Source organism: Callospermophilus lateralis, chromosome 4 (genome assembly GCF_048772815.1).
Source record: "Callospermophilus lateralis isolate mCalLat2 chromosome 4, mCalLat2.hap1, whole genome shotgun sequence".
In the NCBI taxonomy this organism is placed as follows: Eukaryota; Metazoa; Chordata; class Mammalia; order Rodentia; family Sciuridae; genus Callospermophilus; species Callospermophilus lateralis.
In genome coordinates this window covers 113,115,622-113,127,060 of record NC_135308.1, presented here as the reverse complement: position 1 = coordinate 113,127,060, position 11,439 = coordinate 113,115,622, and the positions used below count along the sequence as shown (strand labels likewise).

At 32.7% G+C, this 11,439-nt stretch overlaps 1 pseudogene; it reads left to right on the top strand.

Moving 5' to 3' along the window:
* The first annotated feature begins 271 nt into the window (after window positions 1-271).
* Window positions 272-1,644, top strand: LOC143398509 (elongation factor 1-alpha 1 pseudogene; annotated as a pseudogene).
* Window positions 1,645-11,439: the final 9,795 nt, after the last annotated feature.

Here is an 11,439-nt window from a genome sequence, read left to right as displayed (position 1 = left end):
ATGTTCAAGTCATTGACATGTAAAATCTAGGATTGTGTAAGTATACTGTACAGTGTTCATACATTACAATGAAATCACCTAATAATGCATTTCTTATAATATGAACCCATTATTACACATGACTGTAGTTGGAATATATTCATTCTATGCTACAGAAGAATTTATGTAAATTGATGTAACATACATCTTAAATATTTGAAAGAGTTTTTTTGCAGTGGGTTTGCCACCAGAACACAAGTGTCTTGAAAATCACCGCTAAATCATATCCAAAATGGGAAAGGAAAAGACTCACATCGACATCGTTGTCATCGGACACATAGATGTGGGTAAGTTCTCCACTACTGGCCATCTGATCTACAAATATGGTGGACTGACAAAAGAATCACTGGAAAATTTAAGAAGGAAACTGCTGAGATGGGAAAAGGCTCCTTCATGTATGCCTGGGTCTTGGATAAACTGAAAGCTGAGTGTGAATGTGGTATCTCCATTGACATCTTCCTGTGGAAATATGAAACCAGCAATTATGTGACTATCATTTATACCCCAGGACAAAGAGAGTTTATCAAAAACATGATTACAGGACACATCTCAGGTTGTGCTGTTCTAATTTTTGCTACTGGTGTTGGTAAATTTGAAGCTGGTATCTCCAAGAAAGAGAAGAAGCATGAGTATGCCCTTCTGGTTTACATACTGGGTGGGAAACAACTTACTGTTGGAGTTAACAAAAACGGTTTTCACTGAGCCACTCTATAGTCAGAAAAGATGTGAGGAAATCATTAAGGAAATCAGCACCTAGGTTAAGATAATTGGTTACAGCCCTGACATAGTAACATATGTGCCAATTTCTGGTTAGAATGGTGACATGTTGGAGCCAAATGATAATAAGCTTTGGTTTGAGGGAGGGAAAGTCACATGCAAAGATGGCAGTGCCAGTGGAACCACACTGCTTGAAGCTTTAGATTGCATCCTGCCACCAACTTGTCCAACTGACAAGCCTTTGCGTCTACCCCTTCAGGATGTCTACAAGATTGGTGATTTTGGTACTGTCCCTTTGGGCCAAGTGGAGACTGGTGTTACCAAGCCTGTCATGGGGGTCACTTTTTTTCCAGTCAATGTCGCAATTGAAGTAAAGTCTGTTAAAATGCAGCATGAAGCTCTGAGTGAAGCTGTTCCCAGAGACAGTGTCAGCTTCAATGTCAAGAACCTGTCTGTCAAAGATGTTCATTGTGGCAATGTTGCTGGTGACAGCAAAAGTGACCCACCAATGGAAGCAACTGGTTTCACTGCTCAGGTGAACCACCCTGAGCCAAGCCAAGTCAGTGCTGGCTATGCCCCTGCACTGGATTGTCACACAGCTCACATTGCTTGCAAGTTTGCTGAGCTGAAAGGAAAGATAGATTACCATTCTGGTAAGAAGATGAAAAATGGTCCTTGAAATCGGGTGATACTGCCATTGTTGATATGTTTGCAGGAAAGCCCATGTGTGTTGAGGGCTTCTTGGACTGTCCTCCTCTGGGTAATTTTGTTGTTCACGATATGACAGGTACAGAGAGGTCTGTGGGTGTCATCAAAGCAGTGGAAAAGAAGGCTGGTGGAGCTGTCAAGGTCACCAAGTCTGCCCAGAAAGCTCAGAAGGCTATATGAATATCATTTCTAACACTAAACACCACAATCTGATAGAAGAACAGTCTCAGAACAGTTTATCTCAATTGGCCACTTAATTTTGGTAGTAAAAAACTAGTTAATGATAATAATGAATCATAAAACCCTCAGAAGTAAGGAGAATATTTTGTGGACCATTTGTTTTTTGTGTGTGTGCGTGGCAGTTTTAGGTTATTAGTTTTTAAAATCAGTACTTTTTAATGAAAACAACTTGACCAAGAATCTGCCACAGAATTTGAGACCCATTAAAACAAAAGTTTAATGAGAAATAAAAAATTGAAAGAATTCCCATTGCAATCATCTGGGTCAATATATGACCATTTTTTATAAGTCTTTTGTGCAGTTAAAGATGCATTCTGTAGTATTTATTTATTTATTTATTTATTTTTTGCTTTTTGAGAGGGACACTTACTATGTTGCCCAACTTAACCTCAATATGCTAGACTCAGCCTTTCAAGTGGCAAGGAATAGAGATGTATACACCCATTATCAGTAATTATTTAAAATGTATTTACTTATTTATTTTGAGGACTGGGAAGTTAGCCTAGGGTCTTGTGCAAAGTAAGCATGAACTCTGCCACTGAACTACAATTCCCAGGCATGTACATTTGCAAGTGCAATGTTCTTAGTATTTCAATTAGATCAATTTGATTAAATGGGTTTATAAGTCTTTTGTAGCTAGACTAATATATACTATGATTTTTTTCATTAAATATTGAGTTATAAATTCTAGGTAGATTATAGAATTGGATTCTTTAGTACACTTGTTTGTTATATTTTTCCAGTTTTATTGAGATATGTTGTATACAATTGTGTATGCATTTTATAAAGTTTAATGTGTGCATATATAAACACTTGCAAAACTCCAACCATGATATGCATTTTAAACAAGTACTTTACCCTGTCAAATTTCCTCATGCTCCCTTGTGATCTCTGCTCCCTTTGAATCTCCCTGCTCCAACTCTGCAAGAAATCACCTACTTTCCATCACTAGTTTTAGTTGCATTTACTGACATTTTATGTAAAACTAGACATATGATATCTATTTTTTTTAAATGAATATAATTTACAACTTACTGAGTTAAACCTCCTTAAAATTAGACCATTCTTGATTCTACTTATTTGCTGTAATTCTCTTTTTTATTATGGTAGTTTAAATATATAGATTTTTTTTATTTTTCATTTTTTAATTTAGGCAATTAATTTGGTAGATCTTTTCACCAAAATTCAAAGAACTTTCTCAAATCTGGTGTATATATACATTATTTAAAATACTTCAAGAAATATTCTTAGGAAATTATTAAGTATTCAGACCTACAGATCATCTCACTTATGATTTTGAGAGTAAAAAGTCAAATTAAAATGCAATATGAGAAAACTATGATTAATTATTTACCTGCAACTTAATGCTTTTCTAAACATTTTCTTCTCAATGAAAAATAGTTGTTTAAAACTTTTATTTGTTTAGAAACAAAGTAAAGAAGTTTTGAAGAAAAGCTGAGAGAATTTCCTTGAAAATTATAATAACAGAAGCACTGAGAGTATAAACTATGTCTTCTACTTCCAATGTGGCTTAGATCACAAATCTATTTCAGTTGAGAAGATTATGCCTTTTATAACTGGAGACTTAGAAAACATCTTGCTAATCTTTCAATTAGAAGCAGAACAAGAATATTTATTCAAATTTCCCACATGAAGATAATTTCACTGTCCTATGTATTTCCTCAAATTTTGATATCAAGATTGAATTGAGTATTTTAAAAAGCATTGACTAATAAGGCATAACTGCATCCACACTACTAAATAATAAATCCAAAAGAAATTTCACAAGATGAATTCTTCCAAAACTGTTCAACATTAAAGTCATGAAAATTTAAACTAACAACATACATATGGTGCTTGGAAGCAAAACTTAAAGCAAAGTAAGGAAATATTTACTCAAATAATGAGTTTGTAAAATGGGTCAACTGAACACTATTGCAAAATATTCGGAAAGTTTCAAGATCTCCACAGGGATTCTCAGCCTATTGACAATCACTAAATTAATTTGTCTACTTTATGCCTTGACTTGAATGGTTCAATTAAATAATTTGAACGAATGAGCCAGCCTCTGGTCAATAATGAGATATTGAAGGTTAGATGTGATGCTTAGAGGAGTGGCTTTCCTTGACATGATTTCCAATATCCATTGAAAATGTAGCTTTGTTTTATACTAGAAGTGGTTTCTTGCAATCAATGGCCTAAGTGATGAAACTGTCACAGGTTTAAGAGAGCCATAATCATATCAGGAGTAATTATGCTATCCTAATGACTTTTCCCAAACAATTTCTTCCTTTAGTAAGTGAATTTTGGATGGTAGAAAAAAATTATATATGCATATTTTACATTGGTTAATTAACTTTATGCAAGGTGAAGGGAAAAGTGAGTAGAATATATCATCACTCTTTGAACATACAAGTGACACATAGCAATGAGAATAAATGTAATACTAGTTCTAATACAAAATAAATGACAAATGAGCAAAAATGTTCTACTAAATGTACACTCTTTAAAATACTATTATTCCGGTCTCTCCAAAAAAAGTTGTTTTATAAGTTATTTCCCTCTTAAGGTAATTTCACTTTTTAACTCTAGCCACAGGATATTTGCATTATAAATGCTTTTTATTATTATATAAGAATGTGTTTGCTTCTTATAGTCACTAAGGGAGATAAGAATGTTGACTCCTTGAAATAAAATTATGTAAAAACGTTGCTTAAAAATTGGAAAACACTCCTAATAAAATTTGAACAACACAAATTGTCTGAAATAGGTGTTGGAAAGATTTCTGCAACTCACTTATTCATATAAGATCTCATGTGGAAATTATGTATGAGTAGAATATCCATAATACATGAAATATCAATTATTTTAAAACTAAAATTTCTTTGTTAAATTTAATCTATATGACTACAATCCTTCATTCCTCTTGGGAAATTCAACACATATTTAGATATTATTAAAATTTTTAATTAGAAAAAAGAAATAAGATTAAGAAGTGTCCAAGTTCAAAAAAAGACCAGCATATTCTGTTGTCTCTTCCCTCTGTTCTGATGTTTCTTTGTATCATGATTTAGTAATACATTCATTTCTTCTTGAAATATTCATTTACTCCAAAATTTAAAAAATGCTGGTCAAATACTAGATCCTAGAAATATGAAATTTTAAATGCCATAAAGCCCATCCTCATTGAGTTTCCATACCAAAGTAAACACATATGTGGCACCATTGCAAATAGTAGTTATGAATTCAATAGGAGCACTCACAGCAGACAAAAGGGCATATAATTTTAGATGAAGGAGAATAGTACCTCAGTGATGTTATGGATTGAATTTTATTGTGTTATTCAGTTTTCCATTTGACTTTCCTTGGATGTAAAATGTCTGACAAGAAAACTTAGAGCACAAATGTTTGTTTGGGTTCATGGTTTCAAAGATTCAGTCCACAGTTGGCCAATTCCAAGTCTTAGGGACTGAGTTGAGGCAGAAAATCCCAGCAGAAAGGTTGTCATAGAAGAATATTGCTTGGTTCCTTGAAGTTGGGAAACAGAAAGAGCAAGCAAGGAGCCAGGAACCAAATATAATCCCTTAGGCAAAATGACCAGTGATAGCACAGGTTTATGGTTACCACCTAGTAATCCTTTCAAATTATTAATCAACTAAATAGATTAATCCAATGATTAAAATTTTCAGGAGATATCACATATCCAAACCATAATATTTGTGTTCCCCAAAACTAAAATGTTGAAGACCTAACCCAGCTGCAGCTGTATTTGAAAACATGGTGTTTAAGGAAGTAATTTGGGTTAAAAGAGATCATAAGGATAAAGACAAGATCTGATAAGAGGCACCAGAAAGCTTACTAGCTGTTTCAGGATGCACATTTTCGGGAAAGACCATGTGAGCCAATAGTGAGAAAGTGGTCACCTACAAGTCTAGAAGTAATATTCCACAATGGAATATTACTCAACAACAAAATAGAATAAAATCATCATTTGCAGGTAAATGGATAGAGATGGAGAATATAATGCTAAGTGAAGTTAGCCAATCCCAAAAAAACAAATGCCAGATGTTTTCTCTGACATAAGGAAGCTGATTTATAGTGGGGTTGGGAGGGAGAATATGGGAGGATTAGAAAAACTCTAGATAGGGAAGAGGGTTAGGAAGGGAAGGGGGGGAATGGGGATAGAAAAGATGGTGGGATAGATGGACATCATTACCCTAAGTACATGTATGAAGACATGAATGGTGGGAATATAGTTTGTATACAACCAGAGATATGAAAAATTGTGCTCTATGGGTGTAATATAAATTGTAATGCATATTACAATTCTTCTTTCATATATAACAAATTAGAATAAAAATTAAGAAAAAAGATATGCTTTTGTTGTTTAAGTCTTTTTTTGTGTGGTATGGTGCTCAAATAGACTAAGAAAGGTAGTAAAGAAGAACTTCCTCTGAAATAGATATTATTCATTTTTGTCATATAATAAAGACACAAAAAGAATGAAAAAATTATCTATATAAGAGATGGAGTGCTTCCAAAACAGACTGGTAGACCAATGGTACAGAATAGAGGACATAGAACCTAACCCACAATACTACAATTATCTTATATTAGACAAAGGTGCCAATAACATGCATTGGAGAAAAGATAGCCTTTTCAACAAATGGTGCTAGGAAAACTGGAAATCCATATGCAACAAAATGAGATTAAACCTATCTCTCACCATGCACAAAACTCAACTCAAAATGGATCAAGGACTTGGGTATAAAACCAGAGAACCTGTGTCTAACAGAAGAAAAAGTAGGCCCTAATCTCCACCATGTGGGATTAGGCCTCAGCTTCCTTAATAAGACTCTTGTGGCACAAGAATTAGAATCATGAATCTATAAATGGGATGGGCTTAAACCAAAAAGTTTCTTCTCAGCAAAAGAAAAAAACCTGTGGGGTGAATAGAGAGCCTATGTCTTGGGAGCAAATCTTTACCCATCACACATCAGATAGAGCACTAATTACTAGGGTATATAAAGAATTCAAAAAGCTAAACACTAAAAAAAAAAATAATAACCCAATCAATAAATGGTCCAAGGACCTGAACAGACAGTTCTGAGAGATAATGTACAATCAATCAACAAATACATAAATAAAGCTCATTATCATTAGCAATTAGAGAAATGCAAATCAAAACCACCCTAAGATTTCATCTCACTTCAGTCAGAATGGCAGCTTTTATGCATACAAACAACAATAAGTATTGGTGAGGATGTGGGGAAAATGGTACACGCATACACTGCTGTTGGGACTGCAAACTGGTGCAGCCACTGTGGAAAACAGTATGGAGATTCTTGTAAAATTGGGAATGGAATCACCATTTACTCAGAGGACTTAAAAAAAGCATACTACAGAGACACAGCCACATCAATGTTTATAGCAGCACAATTCACAATAGCTAAACTGTGGAACTAACCTAGATGCCCTTCAACAGATGAATGGATATAAAAAATGTGGCAAAAATGTGGCATGTATACACAATGGATTATTATTCAGCAATAAAAGAGGATAAAATTATGTTATTTGCAGGTAAATGGATGGAGTTAGAAAGATAATGCTAAGTGAATTTAGCCAATCCCCAAAAACCAAATGCTGAATGTTTTCTTTGATATAAGGAGGCTGATTCATAGTGGGATAGAGAGCAGGACCATGGAAGGAATAGACGAACTGTAGATAGGGCAGAGGGGTTGGAGAGGAAGGGAAGGGGCATGGGGTAATTAATGATGGTGGATTGTGATAATCATTATTATCCAAAGTACAGGTATGAAGATATGAATTGATGTGAATATACTATGTGTACAACCAGAGATGTGAAAAATAGTGCTCTATATGTGTAATAAGAATTATAATACATTCTGCTGTCATATATAAATAAAAATTTTTTAAAAAGACATGGGGTGCTTGAGAAAAACTTTGTAAGAAGGAAACTAATGGAAAGAATCTAAAGCAAGTCATCTAGTAAGAATAAGATCATATGGGACCTTCTAAAATAATTACAAGGATATAGGATTTCATTTCAATAATGAATTGAAACTTCCAGAATGTTTTGAGCAAGGCAGATGCAAATGAATAATTTATACTTTTAGAAATCTACTGTAATAATTGCAAGAAGAATAGGCATGAGTGGACTCAAAGAAGCTGATAAGAGCAATTTTGAAATACTTCACATACCACCTTAAATAAATATTTCATTATCCAAAATGGCAAAAGAGACAATAAAATATCACTTGAACAGATGGTAGAGATATATGGTAGAGAGAGCAATGTTACCTTAAATTAATAAGAAACTCTCCCAGTATATTTTTAAAATAAAAATTAAATATATCAACTATTGAAAAAATTTTGCTAGGTTCTTTATTGTGTTTAATCTTAGGGCAGAAAGAAGAGATAAGAATATAGATATTTCAATATATATATGTATATATTTATATCTCTATGTTTTTCTTTATATTTATTATATTAATAAACACACACTTTTTAGTAAAATATATCTGGATATGGAGTGAGATACATAAATCACATAATTATGTATTCAGTTTATGGAGAACTCCATTGAAAGAAATAACATGATATTATAACTTAGATAACATGGCTCTAGGAGACATAATACACTATATTTCTACACTATAATTATAAGTTTACACTATAGAAATAGAGAAGGGAAAAATCGCCTCTGTTCTGAACTTTTAGAAATAGCATCAGGACATGAAAAAGTCAGCAGCAGATGGAAGAAGAGAGAAAGAAAACTTTGAATAAAGAAAAGTGAAAGTGAATTTTATTCTTTAATAAGATGTGATTTGTAAAAGTATTCCTTTATGAATGAAGGAAAACGAGTAACCACCATCTTTCTGAAATTCATTTGAGAATGATGAGATTGCTATAGAGCTAAGATAAGAAGATCTATATTCATTTTGAAGTCAACAAGTAATGGGAAATAGGTAATGACACCATTAAACAATGAAAAATATCTTGTATAATTGAATATAGATTTAATTTTTCAATGGAAAAGGAAGACAGATGGCATTATTAAAACAGTTTCAAAAATAAGTAGATCTCAAAAATGAGGATATATTTTAGAGACATAAGAAGAGAAAGACTTTTTCAAGGGAAGCTAGAGAAACTTTTTCAAATACTACAAATGAGAATGCTTGGCAGACACTGGTGTACTATAATATCTTGGTTGTCTGGAAAGGTTTGTTTGTATCAGGAACTTCTTTCCACAGACATTTAAGAGTAGGTGACAGACAATTTGTCCCTGAAATGCTCCTGGTTTTCCTAAGAGACTAGAATATGCTACAGTAGCAAATTTACATTGACATCTCAACAGTTTACATACCAAACAAGCCCACTCAAAGTACATACCCAGTGCACAGACTGCATGAGCATCCAGGGATCCAGACCCAGGGAGACGCCACAAATCTCTGTCTGATTATTGTACCCTTTATGCCTAGTCATGGACATTTTGACTGATGGAAAGAGTCAATCTGATTTTTTGACCATTTACTCTTTCTCTTTTAATCTGGTAAGGTAACTGGTTGATAATTTAGATTTCTGTTTTTAAAAATCATAATTTTGATGGTTAAGTCTTTTCATAGAGATAAGTACAGACCTCAATGACTAAGAATTACATAAATTGAATATGAATACTATGTGAAAAAATTTAAGCTGATCAATAGCTTTTTCCAGTATTAAGTAAATCCTATGTCACCTTTAGCATTATTCTAAGAGGCACATTTTGCAAAACAACTAAATGTGATGCTTGCTTAGATCAGAGGAATTAACATAGGGTAGCAATATCCCCCACAGCTTTGGTCAATTCATTCTTAGCTCTAGACCTTTGTTTTAAGTGGTTATATTAAGGGATACAATTATTTATTCAAGTGAGTTTAAATCCATCTTTCTCTGAGATAATGAGAAAATCTATGATTCAGGAGGAAAATTATAAGTGTATTTTTTCTAAGACCTTTGCATATCTTGGTAAATGTATTTAAAAGAAGAAATATACACAAAAGACTTATATATAGTTACTATAACTTTCTTTTCAAGAAAAGTCTTATTGAGATATAAATCTCATATAAATGTTTGAATTTCATACTACTTAAAATAATGTCATTTGTTGTTGTTTCTGGTATAATATCTAGTGTTATGTATTGTTCAGAAATCCTTCATGATTCCTATTCATTTGCTGACATGCACATACAATTATTTATTAGAAGTTAGTCCTCTTTGAGAAGTTTCTCAGTGCTCCCTGAGAAAGGAGTTCTCAATATAATTAGAATTATACAGATTCATAAAGATTCAGTGACATTAGCCAAACTTACATTAAAACTGATTAACTATACAAAATACTGATTTCTTGAAATTAAATGACTAACAAATTTATTAAAAGGGCTGGATCATGCATATTGCTTCTGGGAATTAAGGTAGTAATGTCATATTGTGATTTAGTGTTCTTTAGCTATAACACGGAATAACATATATGTTTTTTTAAAATATAATATTGCTATTAGCATTTTACTTAAAATTTGCTTGATGTAGACATACTTAAAAATGTACTTCTTGTGTTACAATTTTTATATTGACATGTAAAATTATATATATTTATGGGATATCCTGTGGTGTTTTGATACATGTATAGTTGGTAGAGTTTTCATACTTATTTACTAAAACTTTGATCATTGATTTATGGTGAAAACATTCAAAATAATGCCCTCCCCCTTTTTTTGAAATGTAGAGTACATTACTGTTATCTGTAGTCACCATAGAACCCTAGAACTTATTTCTACTAACTGTAGCTTAGTTCACATACATCAACATTTTCCCAAGTTTCCCAAATCCTATACTCTTCCCAGACTGTTCAAACCATCATTCTACTCTGATTAAAATTGTATCCATTTATTAATTGGGTTATTTATTTTGTTGCCATTAAGTTGAATTCTTTATATATCCTAGAGTTTAGTGCTCTATTTGAGGTGAAGGTGGCAAAGATTTTCTCCAATTTTGTAAGCTTTACTGTGAAGAAGATTTTTAGTTTGATATCATCCCATTTATTGAATCTTGATTTTACTTCTTGGGCTTTAGGAATCTTGTTGAGTAAGTTGGTTCCTAAATTGACATGATGGAGTTTTCAGCTTATATTTTCTTCTACTAGATGTAGGTTTTCTTGTATAATATCTAGGTCTTTGATCCACTTTGAGTTGAGTTTTTTGCAAGGTACTATCTAGGGGTTCAATTTCATTCTGCTGCATATGGACTTCCAGTTTTCCCAGCACCATTTGTTAAAACAGCTATCTTTTCTCCAATGCATGTTTATAGTGTCTTTGTATACTTGAGATAACTATATTTAGGTAGGTTTGTCTCAGTGTCTTCTATTCTGTTCCATTGATCTTCATGTCTGGTTTTGGTACTAATACCATGCTGTTTTTATTACTATAGCTCTGTAGTGATTTAAGGTCAGGTATTGTAATGTTCACGCTTCACGCTTCTCATAAGAATTGCTTTGACTATTCAGTGCCTTTTATTTTCCAAAAAAATTTCATGATTTTTTTCTATTTCTATGAAGAACTTCATCAGAATTTTAATAGGAATTACATTAAATCTATACAGTGTATTTTGAAAATATAGTCATTTTGTTTATAATAATTCTGCCTATCCAAGAACATGGAAAGTCTGTTCATCTTCTAA